This window comes from Octopus bimaculoides, chromosome 12 (assembly GCF_001194135.2).
Source record: "Octopus bimaculoides isolate UCB-OBI-ISO-001 chromosome 12, ASM119413v2, whole genome shotgun sequence".
Taxonomy (NCBI): Eukaryota; Metazoa; Mollusca; class Cephalopoda; order Octopoda; family Octopodidae; genus Octopus; species Octopus bimaculoides.
Genome location: NC_068992.1, coordinates 44,179,479 through 44,193,081, shown reverse-complemented (window position 1 = coordinate 44,193,081; position 13,603 = coordinate 44,179,479). Strand labels below are relative to the sequence as shown.

Genomic DNA, 13,603 nt, shown 5'->3' with positions numbered 1-13,603 from the left:
TCCTACGTAAAATACTGTCTATGTGATCTCAAATTTTAAAGCAAACACATAATTTTCTTATGGTTTCTTAAACATTCACTTGAACAAAACTGTACAAATCCAAATATATGGTACCCTAGGCATAACACCTACATGAACTTCTAACTTGTTGTCTCTTGAGGTCTCTGGGTGAAACTTGGATCCAACTTGTACAAATGCAAAACAAAAGTCAAACATAAAATAATAATAATAATAATAATAATAATAATAATAATAATAATAATAATAATAAGGCTTATGACATATTGCCGCATTCGTAGATTTTGGAAACACTCGACAAGGAATAACTGAGAACATGTTTGAACTGATTGAAAACAGCATGCCTAGTTGCAAAACACGTCTTTTCTGTAACAACCAGGACTTAGCCGAGATAACACTCAAAAGAGGTATCTTCCAAGGAGACTCTTGTTTACCTTTGCTTTCTGTTATAGCCTTGATCCCACTTTCTGTAGCTCTACGCAAAGTCACTGCGTCCTATGAACTGAGAAAGTATGGACCTCGTCTTAACCACCTTCTCTTCATGGATGATTTAATACTGTTCGCAAAAACAGAGCCTGAAATGAAGAGGCTGGATGTGAAGCAAGGATATAGGGATAGAATTCGGTATCTCGAAGTGTGCGGTGCTCACTTTGAAACTGGGAAAAAGAGCAGATTGTAGGGGCATAGAAGTGCGAAACGGAGGGAGAATGGAAGACCCGGATGATGATGGGTACAAGTACCTTGGGATCCTGGAGCTGGACAATATCTTTCACAGATAAATGAAACTTCTCTTGAAATCAAAACTCAACTCAAGGAATCTTGTGACTTCCATCAACATATGGGCTGTTGCTATAGTCCGCTACAACGCACACATCCTGAAATAGACACAAGCGGAGATTAACCAACTCGATGGCACTACCCGAAAGACAATGACAATACATGGTGCCCTCCACCCTAATGCGAATGTATGAAGAGGTGTAAATTTGGACGTGGGCTGATTAGCGTACGGGAGCGCATTAACAATGAAAGAAGAAACATGGCAGAATATTTGGTAAACAGCAATCAAGACCTGCTACAGCATGTTGCTAATTCAGAAAGACTTACCAAAAATGGACTTGAGAATGCTTATGAATTCCGATCACGTGTAGCCAACGAGAGAGAAGAAACCCTACTCCGCATGGGATTCCATGGTCAGTTCCACCGTGAAAGAAACAAATTAAAAGACCTGGAAGCTTCATGGAGGTGGCTTACCAAAGGTGACCTAAAAAGAAGACTAAAAGCCTAATAATCGCTGCTTAAGAAGAGGCATTGAATACTAACCCCAGGAGGACATCTCCTCCAGCTGGTTTATTTAATGCGCTTTCCGCACTCGATATTTATTGCAAGCGGTGATAACTCCTGCCATCCAAGCTTTGAAACCACAAGACCAGGTGATTTCGATCTTATTGGATCTCTTCTATGGTGGGTACCCATTTCCAGGCATGGCAGTAGTTTAACCTCACTTGCAATATATAGAAAATACAGTGTCATACAATCACTGATTTTGTAACAAGGAAGCTAGTCCGTTAGAAAATCTCTGTTCAAGATAGCAGCAGTATACGAAGCAAACAGTAGCGTTTATCCTCACTTTAACGTGGTTCGAGTGTAGAAAGTGCACTGAATGAATATACCCATGTTAACGTGGTGATAAAACTACCAAAATAATTTCTAATATTGTTACAATATATGAAATTTTTAGTGAAAGATCTGGCCGGTTACATCGAACGAAGCACTTGACTGACACTTTATTGTATCGACGATATTTGAACTCCAAACGTAAAGAACCAAGGATTTTTTTCCGATGCCTTACCGATTCTGCCAGCTTTCGCACTGTGCTGTTAAGATCTTAAGATCTCTATAATCTTTAAATCCATCTTGAAAAGTTTGTCGAAATATAAGAACGTGAGAAAATTTAGGGAAACGTTCAACTTGCCACATAGTTTAAGACTAAACACACACTATATTGTGTTGTTGATGCATGTAGTTTCATGAACGTGTGCGCGCGCACACGTACGCACGAACGCGCACACACAGGGTTACGTGCTTTTGACTGTCTAACTTCGTGTGCTATTTGTTCGTCTCCTCTTTGCCCCGTAATCTTGTTCGAGCTATTTGTGATATATATGTGCGCGTGCCTGTGCGTGTATGTATGTGTATGCGTACTTGTACGTACATGTATATGTGTGTGTTCCATGACTTCATTAGCGAATATTCACGGGGAAGGTTGTATGGGTAGTATGGGTAGGCACAATATACTTCGTCTACCCATGTGTGTGTGTGTGTGTGTGTGAGAGAGAGAGAGAGAGAGAGAGAGAGAGAATAAGGGAAGGGAAATATGTCTATTACAATTATGAATATTAAATGATGAGTAAAACTGAGTAATCCGGGCAGAATATATGGTCACCACACATGGTCACCACACATGGTCCCCACACATGGTCACAAATAGAATCATATTTTCAAACACAGAGGCACACGAAAGGTGAAACCATTGGCAGCCAGCCCATGGTTTCACCTTTCCGCAATCAATGAAGCGTCCGAGATGATTTGAAACTTAGTTTTAACGTTTTCACAATGTTAATCAAGAGATGAATTTAACTAGAATTAGCAACAATTCTTTAGTCATTGCATACTCTATTATTTATCTACTTATTGTTGTTCTATTCTTTACTTACATATCCGTGTTGTATGTCTGTCTGTCTAGTATTATCAATTTCCTATAGGTACAACGACATACAGGTTTATTACAACGAATATTGATTTTTTATGAAACAGAAACATCTTATTATTCAACCATAACCGGAATAACCATATTACTGAAACTACGTACGACCAAGTCAAGTTGACTTAAATATTCTATTCGGCGTTTCTGTAGTGATATAATGTGTGTAGAACACGTTCTTCAATAGGGTGAAAGGCCTAGTTACCCATCGTCGTATCCGTTGTTATTAACTGAGACTATAAAGAAATAACTACTTAATAACTACTTAAATTAATATTTAACTCAAAGAATCCAAAGATTTACAGTAAATATACTGAGTCTTGTGTCTAGATGCCGGAACAGATGATATATAGTGGCCATCATTGTTTACAACAAATGTTTAAGAATAAATAGAGACTAAAGAATTGGATTAAATGTATTGTAGAATTTACTTTCTTTGTTTTTAAGTTCATTTCTCAGTTTGGTCGTATATATATATATATATATATATATATTTCTATCTACTTCTAAAGTGACGCTGCCGTGTACCGCATTTCTTAAATGACTTAGTAAGAAAAATAGTCAGTCCTATCTCGTTGGCAGGGTCTCTGAGACTGGTTGATGGTAGGAAGTAATTCTTTGAGTAGAAAAACTTAACATGAATTTTTATAACAAACTTAAAATATCCCAAACTAATTGATGGTGTTAAACCTGGCGAACACGAACTTTTCATATGAAAGTCTTCCACAAAATTTCCACCTACAAAATTTCACTCAGAGATCTTTGATTTGATGTTTTGGTTAGATGATACTTGCATAAAGTATTGGCTGAAGATCTAGCCCAAAACAAACATTAACCACAAAGCCATGTCTTGTATCTTTGCAGGAAATTGAATTGAAATCAAGCTTTAATTTCGAATCACATCAGTTCATTGATTGATACCTTTGAGAAAACTATTAATTCTTATTTCCCTTCCTATAGATTGTCAAACTATAAATATTAGTTCTTGTGAAAGAATTAGTTCAGTGTTAGCTGAGAATGTTTTAAAATTTTTTGCGAAAAGTAATCATGTCGTGTCAAAAACAAGTGATAAATTGTAACTTTTAACCCTTTATGCAACCGAATAGGACCGTTCTAATTCTCCAGAAAAATTGTGATATATTTTACTTTTCGAGTTCTATACTTTTGTTACAATCTTTGAGACATTTCATGTTTAAACAAAAAATCTAGCAGGAAACTTATTTACAAGATATTTAACCGAAATCCAACTTCTTACTAATCTATAACAGATTTTAAATGGAACGAAAAGTGAGAATTAAATAACTAAAACGATGATGTTGCTGTTGTTGTTCTTTGTGCTATTTCATCAGACGTAAAAACATTTCGCTCTCCAAATTCCTGGATTTACAGAATGAAAGTAAGTGTTCGATGTAATGCGGACATTACTTGCTAGTACAACTACTGCATTCATCTCTTAGAAAAATTTTAGACTTAACTTCTTTGCTTTATGGAGATGTGTTTTGGAAAATGATTAATTTAACTTCATCAGTCACTCTGTAGGAATGTGTTCCATTGCCGCCAAATATGTGCTATGTTTCACCTCTTCCCGCTCCTCCCACCCCTTTGTAGACATGATACTGTGGACAAATCTAACAGTTGAGATATAAACACACACGGCCATATCAGTTCTTGGAGTTCAACTAAGTTCAGTTTAGAAATTGGTAGAGTATTCTTTACTTTCTAGCCTTTTATCTTCTGTTTACGAATGTCTTCACAAACTGCACTGCGCTCATGAAGTTGTTACTTTCTTCACTCCTTATTATTGTTGGTTGATCAGTTTTGAGACGATTCTCTTCGCATAATTCACACCACCATGAAATGGAGGAACACGATAAGTAGAAATGGTTTCTGATTGAGGTCAGAAGCTTTTAGAGTTAGTGGATACCATCAACCCTAGTATTAAACTGGAACTTTATTTCATCGACCCCACAGGGATGAAAGACAAAGTTGATCTCGACTGGATTTGAATGAAAAGAGCCGGAAGAAGTACCGTTACGCATTTTGTCCGACACACGATTCAGGCAGTTCGCCGCTTAAAAATGATGATTTCAAATTTTGGCACAATGCCAGCGATTGATTACGTCGACTTCAAAACTTCACTGTCACGTTTTGTATCGATCTCGAAAGAGTGAAAGATACAGTTGGCCTCAGTGGGCAAATAGTTTAATAGAAGGGAACCAGTTCCTATATTTCACCATTTGTGGAATCGATTCCATATTGATAAAGAATGAAGTGGACTCTGAGGCAGTACTATTACCCAGAAAGCAATTTAAAAATGTAAACCATATATGTGGGTTACTTCTCTAATGTGTCATAATACCAACATTTGATGAGTCCACTAACTCTTCAAATGTTGATATTATGGAGTGTTTTCACAATAAAACAACTGAGGACGACCGGGGAATATATCAAGTGAAACAGTTACAGTCATTAGCAAGATTAATCGTTCAACCGATGTTTAGCTTTTTCTTCGTTACACAATAGAAAAGTATGGTTGAAAAAAACCATCCAAGAAATTATTGACAACGAAGTAAACACTCTGTAACTGTGTATTTACGTAAATATGTCTGTCTATTTGGTTCCACGAAATGGGCGCGCGCGCGCGTGTTTGCGTGTGTATACGAGTGTTTGTGTAAGTGTGTTTACGTGTGCTAATGTGTGTGTGTGCGTGCGCGCGTGCATGTCTGTGTGTAAAATTGTGTGAGTTTGTGTAAGTATATGGAGCAATTCTAATAAGATTTTCATTTCGATATCTACAAGTAGAGAATACTCTGTTGTTAGCCAATAAATATGAATGCATGACTGCACACACACACACACACACACACGCACGCACACACACACACGCACGCACGCACGCACACACACACACACACACACACTGCCTCTCTCTTTCTCTCTTTCTCTTTCTCTCGCATACACACACATATACTCACTCAAAAGGGGAAGACGGGGAGAAAAGTTATTGATTAGAAAAAGATGAAACTTTATTAAATGAAAGAAATATTTCGGTCAAAGCTGCCAAAATATTCAAATAATGCCAATAAGTTAATCAGAAATCTCAAGTCACGGAAACTGATACTTTCGTGGAGCAAACGCAACAATAAATCAAAGAAACTGATATGAAATGGTAATTTGCGACTTCCGTTCATCTGTACCTATAAGACTGTCTACCTTTTAGTACTTTGTATCTTAATCTGCTCCTCTGTCAGTGTCATTTGACACCAAACACACACATTCGCACATACAGGTACGCATACACGCACACTGTAGTATAGAAAGCGTAGTTGAAATAGAGAGTGTTATTCAGTCAATTCCAACGTGTATCACAGTACCAGTAAAAGAAAGCTAGAAATGAATGGTTTCTATATGCTAGCGTAGTGTTGTTTAACCGCAGGTCAACCCTGATCCAGTAGACCTTTGCTCAAAGGAAGTTCCGGCTATATCCATCTTGTCTTTTATTCAGATAATCTAAATGAATCTAAGTTTCTTTGGAAAAGCATGAAAATCACAACATCCAATTTTCCTCTTTTCAATAACTGTAGACCCTTTTGTTTAAGGAAAATAAACCACAAATTGTTTAGTGGAGGAAAGTCAATGAAAAATGTGATAGCAATGTTTATAGATCACGAAACAAATATTTTAGATATACACAGGCGCAGGCGTTGTTGTGTGGTATAAAGTCCCGTTTCAGCATATATAAATATTTGATGTTTTGTTTTTGTTTTAATAGTTTAAATCAGACGAAGAAGAGCAGCGTTCATGAACGACCCTTTTCAGGCTCCCCAGGGCTGATGACACGCAATTATCCTTAGACAATAGACCTGACCAAAGAAGTGGACACTGTTTCAGGAATACATGGACCAGGTGGAAGTTTTGAACTGGGCGACAGATTTGGTCCTCTAACTAAAACTTACAGTGTCTATGCAACAATGTTTCCTATGTAACTGTACGTGTTTCTGTGTTTAGGAAAGATTTCGCCTCAGGCACGAACTAAAGGTAAAGTATTTCAAACTGTATTGAATATCTGAAGTTCGTGCAAGGGTGCAGCACTGTCATTTTATTAACGTTCGAGGTTCCTTCTTCTCCTCTCGCTTTTAAAAATATATTTGACTTGTTTATGCAGCTAAGAGTTAAAGCGAAATTTGCAAAATGTTTAGAGGGTATGAGCTAACGATTAAAACCTTTTAAGATGATTCATGTATTGAATAATAGTTGTTGAACAGATTTATTTTCAGTTATTAGCAATTAACCCACCTTGCGTCATCAAATGATGGTCAACCGTTGCAAAAGCTGTCAGATCAAATGTCGTCAGTGTCTTTTAAAAGCAAAATTAAAAAAGAAAAGCCTTTTCCGCTATTTACATATTTCTAAAAGAAATTACAGAACAATGAAATGGCAATCAATGAGATGCAGGTCTACTTTACCTGCTTAATGACGTACTCTTAATGTAAAAGCAAAACACTTAATTACTGTGTATAATTAATACTGCATTTGACATATTTCGATTACAAGTAACTAGAACTTCGTGCCACTTGATTGAAAATTAAAAATTTGATGGTTCTAAGGTTTAGTTTTATTAAATTACTTAGCTTAATTAGCTTAATTAGCTTAATTAGGTTATTGTGGAAATTTTAACTGCAGCAAGTAAAGGTGCAACAATATAAAAGTATAATGGTAAACAATAAATATAAATATTTTAGTTTCTGTTATACTAAATTTTAATTTAGCTGTGAATGTCAAAGGTAAGGAAGAAATTATTTCCCGTTGACCTCTGGAGCGCCCCTGTGAAGAAAAAGTGTTTCATTAAATTCATTTTTAGTTTTTAGATTTAGTTGAAATCCACCAATGATATGTTTTTCACCATTGTTGATTTTCTTTGTTTTTCATACCACTGGTTAAATTTATCCTGTTATGCTACCTAAAAGGCAATAATTATTAGACTGAACAAGGTTTCCAACTGCTCAGTGTTGAAACAATGCAGGCATAATTTGATCAAACTCGGTGTAAAAATAGAACAATATTTTCTCTTAATTTATTAGCCTTTATTTTCTAGTCACACTGCTACGTAGCTTTGTACTGTCTCTCTTATGTATTATTGTAACACTAGCGATACTAAATTTTTATCTGATTGAACACATCTGACATGGCTCGATTTTAAGCAGACGGTCTTGAATGTCAGTGCGCAACGCTTCAAAACAAAGAGATTCGAGGGTTCAAATGTCAGAGAAGTTATTCAGGACATTTGCCAAAGGATTTACTCGAAGTCTAAAGAAATTAACACGTAAATTGGCGCAGCCATCTCACATAATTAGGAGGTCATGCAAACGGGTGTTGAGAAATGTGAGGCTGAAGCACTGTAAGCAAAAATTTGCAAGCACCACGTTCTCCTGATTATTCAGTGTGTGATTATTACCTCTTTGGACACCTGAAGAGCAGAATGCACGAAAACGTTTGCACGTAATACAGGAACTGAAGGACAATATCACGCATACGGTCACTGCCTTCGATGTCACTATTTTACGTCGGATGCACCTAAACATGATTAGACGTACACAGCTTTGTATTGATGCAGCAGTGAATCATTTTCAAAATCTACGATGGTGAGTTCTTTCGAGCACTTGTAAATATATTTCTGTATTTACACTGTTACGAAAGTCGGGCTACTTTTTCGTGAGCTACCGAGACAGTTTTTAAAAATACATAACGAAAGACACCTCCGAATGTTCAAAATTACGGAACGTCACAAGAGAAAAAGATTTTATTAATAAAATGTATTTAAATGTGTACTTAAATGTAATTTATTTAGTTTATCGAAAATGAGTTTTCATTGAGTATTTTCAATCATTGCTACTCCATGGCGTGGAATTTAATGTATATTGCTTGGCATTTCGAGTGGTAACTGTAATTCTGTAATGATACAGTTAATGATAATCGCTGTTATTGAAATGCTAACTATACTTTCAGATCAATGATGGCAACTACAAGCCACCAGCTTTCCTCATATTTACAATGGTGATTTCACATAACTGACAAAATGTTGTCGGGTCAAGTCCTGTAGCGTGGCGCCTTCTAAAAGATCAGAAGCGTCATTCCTTCCATAGCTTCTAGTAACATGATTAGCCTCCGTTGCTAGGAATTCTCCAAAAAACCCTTCATACATTGTCAGCTTAATTGATATATTTAACCTGGTTTAAAATATGTCAATCATTGTACTAACAATTTCCTCAAGTTTGTAAGCGAGTCTATCTGTGTGTGAGTGTATGTATATATATATGCATACATATACACATAGAAGCAACAACAACACACATAAACATACTTATTCACTCACTCACACACACACACACGCATTTCGTTGAGTTTCAAGTAGCAGATTTGTGTCTGGTATGCAGCACCTCAACTTACGAGTGAATAGGTGATTTTTGTCTTTCGCTGGCGAACACTACCTGTCACCACCACCACCACCAAAACCACCACCACCACCACCACCAGTAATAGTAGTAGTAGTAAGAGGAGGAGGAGGAGGAATGTTGATTGCTGATTTTAATGTAGTATTATAGCTCAGTAATTCAACTCTGGAGAAGATATCTGGGAAGAATGTATGTGCGTGTGTGTGCGCTTGTGTACTTGTGTGTGAGAGAGAACGAGAGAGAGAAAGAGAAAGGGAGAAATAGTTGTGTGTCCAGTTTCTTATTATTACTAATTTTTCTGGTGTTTTGATAATGACTTGTTCCTTAAACAGTTGTTTATAGAATAAAACGAAAGATATGTTCGAACTAATATATTCATCTTGTTCCTAATATCATAATATTACCGTTTCTTAAGCCTTTGATCTCGTCTGTTCAGATACAGAAGCTTGAAGATTTGATTAATGCGAAGTATTTAGCTTGTTACTTTACTCTCGTAATGTGTGTTTATATTTCTTCACTAATTCTAATCGCCGACTTAAACTCATCATGTGATCGCTGACTTAATCTCCACTCAACGATCTCTGACTTTATCGTTAGTAAATCTAAGTTGAATCGTAAAATACGATTTAAGGCGATATGCTTATCCGTATGGGGTGAAATACAGATTAATTGAGAAACCAATATGATTTAAGTTAGTTTCTATCAATAAAACATTTATTATAATGTAACATGGGGAGGATGACACCCTGTGATGTAATCGCTTCAACATCTTCTGAAGGCTTGTTCTCTTTCTGATCCATATTCGTGTAAACTGTCTATAACGTTTATACTAAAATCTTGCTTGTAAACTTATAATTCTATACCTGTATACAAATTTGTTCATGAATTTTATATACACTTTTCTACTGAGATACCTAGTTCAATTTTTACCGGACATGCTTAGTTATTCAAAGACAAATTAACTCTTCAGTTTTGTAATAAACGGATGTAAAATGGAACGCCTCTCAATTCTGATTTAAACACTGTGGAGAGAATTAACATCTCATAAAATTTACTGAAAGTCGGCCTATTTTTCAGAATTATCATCGTAAACAGTGACGTGTTCTGTAATTAGAGTCGTGTTTTCATTTTTATTCCGGTCTGAGGAACGATAAAGAAAACCTTGGTAAATACCCCGGTGTCCATGGCAACTCTAGGGCTTAGACAACTGATAAACTCCAGCCAAACGATATCTAATTGTTATCTGACTGTTATCATGTTTTGACATCAAACTAAAATGTTGCAATCTTTATCAAGAATTGCAATAACATAATTCATTCATATATTATATAAAGCTGGCGGAATTCTTAGCACGCCGGATGAAATGTTTAGCAGCATTTCGTCCGTCTTACATTCAGATTTCTAATTCGCTCGAAGTCGACTTTGCTTTTCTTCCCCTCAGGGTCGATCAAATAAGTATCATTTGAGCATTGGGGTTGATGTAATCAACTAGTTCTTTTCCTCAAAGTTTCAGGCCCTGTGACTATAAGAAAAAGGATTTTTATTATAGTCATAAAATCAAAATAACTAAAAAAAATAATTAAAATAACCTACAATCAATTTGTAATTAATGAAAGTGATACAAGTGCCAGTTTACTACACAAGTTGAACTGACAAGATGGTAGAACATTTTTTTATGATTTAATTTCAACTGTATATTGCTAGAATCAATAGTCACTTCCATTCTAGAAGTACAATGAGGAATACCATTCAAAATCTAGACGATTTAAAGTAAATATTCGTTAAGGAACTACATGGAATCTTCTATCACTACTACTGTTCTATGTGAATCCAAATTATTGCAGTTACTTCTGTCACTAATGTATTATGGATAGAAGAGAGAACGTTTACAGAAGTTGAAGTAGAGTGGAAGGAGAAAAAGATCATGGAGGGCGAAAACAGGTGAGGAATATCTATGCGTGCGCGTGTGTGTGTGTGTGTGTGTGTGTGTGTGTGTGTGTGTGTGTGTGTGTGTGTGTGTGTGTGTGTGTGTGTGTGTGTGTTAAATGCTTCTTGCATAATATATTACTAAATACTCTATTACCTCCCCGAAATATTCACTAATGGAACTTTCATAAACTGAGATTGAGGAATATCAAAAATGTTTGATGAGAAATTTGTCAGTGAAAATACTCAACATTTGTGATAAATATGTTATCACACACATACTTGAATGAACTGATGAACTGCAAAGGTCATTGAACAAGAAAGCTTAACTAATCACAGCTGCTCTGAATCCTACATTTCTCTATGGTTCAACCAATATATTATTGGGATTATTGGCGCTTAGAGTGGAATAGCTATTGACAAGTGTTCCATCGTCTTTCTCTGATAAATGAAATACCTAGCAAGAGATACTGGGAAATTTTCCACAACTATCAACATCTTAGGAATCTCTGTCTGTCTGTCTATCTCCTTCTCTGTCTTGCTTTCTCTGTCATAGAAAGGCACACTTATTTAAAGCACTACTAGGATACGAATAGAGTGGGAGCTATTTACTTGATTGTTTTACAGTATTTGCACTGAATATAACCATGAACTACGCTTCCCCTGTTTCCAATCTGAAATAAAGGCTGATTGAGTGGATACAAATTAAGTGTATTTAATAAAGATTGCTGTAGGTATATGAACCGATGACTGCGACATTAAACTCCCTGCGTCTAGCGATTCGTATTACATTATGGATCTATTGCGTCTGTACATGAATATAATTCTGGCGTTGTGGTTTGTAATCATTTCGTTAAAATAATTCTCTAAAACTATAGCTTATATAATTGATTAACAAAAGAAGAATTAATTTACAACTCACAAATCCTAGTATTAAATTATCTTTTCACGGCCACACACAATTTATATTCAGGAACAATCTACTTCACACCAAACGTGTTTCGTGTTGTATAAAAAAAAAATAGATTAGAGAACGATGTACTTGAGACCTTGCAATGTTGATCTCCAGGGTGTCAGAGCTAACTCGACTCTTTTATCTATGTAAGTCAATAGAATAAACAGCAGGGATATGCTGCCATAACAAGTGAAATCCTTAAGAGATAGGTGTGATGAAAAACTCTTATCATTGTAGATGTTATAATGTAAATGGTAAAAATTTAAAAGCGGAGGGATTTGTTTTCTAATGAAAATTACGGCTCTTGTGTTGATCTATTTGGTGTCAAGAATTCTCTTGTATGAAACTTACAGATCAAACCACATGATAATGTGATAGGGCCTGTTATCATCCAGTGATATATATAAGTGTAAACATTTTTGTCAATAGGTGATAGAAAAGTGTAAACAATTATATCACAAAGTGATAGACAGGCGAAAAGTAACTCAGCTCCTCTACTTTAAAGCCAACTTCTGAATTTTATCCCCAAAATATCCTATTACATTCCTCAAACATAAGTTTTGTTTTACATGAATAGTGTTTGGACAACGTAAATTAAGGTTAAATTCTCATTCAGTTCTGTATTTAAGAGATGAAGAATTATATACATTATTTACATTATTTACATTTGACGGATATTTGTCATCTTTTTTGCTGTTAACACAACGTTTCGGCTCATATACCCTTCAGCTTTCATCAGGTGTCTTGGGGAAAATTCGAACCTGGGTTCTCATTCCTAAGGTACATTTCGATGTTATTATTATTATTATTATTATTATTATTATTATTATTATTATTATTATTATTATTATTATTATTGATTTTGCACAGCTTCTAACACTGGAGATGTATTGCAGTGTCAGTTTTTCACTACCACTGAACTAAGGTAACACCTCTTATTTTTCGAGCACCTTCCGGAGTATTCGAGCGGTTCCAAGCAGTGCTGTTTTCTGCAGGTGCTCCACCCTTATTGCAGCCCCTATTTGTTCCACGTACTTATCGAGATTTTTGCTCACTGTTCCCAGGGCTCCGATAGCCAAGCCATCGCCCCTATAGATAACCGACCTATGTGGATGAGTACGTCTCTTGAGGGTATCCAAAATGTATAACCCGACTCGAGGTTGGTATTTATATGTGTGTGTGCGTGTGTGTAGATATATATAAATATATATGTATCAACGCGAGGACGTGGTACACGCAAAGTATTAACATTTATATATATGTGTTATATGTTATATATATACATATATATGTATATGGAGAGAGAGGATCTTAATATTATATTATTGACGTGTTAGCATCATCAGTAAAAGAGAACACTTCGTTAAAATACTTGAATCCATAAACAAAATTTCTTCTCTGAAAATCAACTTAATTGAAGGAATTAGGTTAATGAAGTGACAAAACACACACACACACACACACACATACAAACACACACACACACACACA

General features: G+C 35.7%; 1 protein-coding gene across 2 annotated transcripts in view; it reads right to left on the bottom strand.

The window, feature by feature from the left end:
* Positions 1–13,603, bottom strand: part of LOC106870936 (thrombospondin type-1 domain-containing protein 4) — a 130,006-nt gene that overhangs the window by 106,559 nt on the left and 9,844 nt on the right. The window contains exon 1 of one of the 2 annotated variants that reach the window (XM_014917176.2): positions 759–890. The exons of the other annotated variant lie outside the window; for it this stretch is intronic. The gene's annotated coding sequence lies outside the window, so the exon portion shown is untranslated. Of the gene's footprint in view, positions 1–758; positions 891–13,603 lie in introns of those variants that run through there. 2 annotated transcript variants of the gene reach the window in all.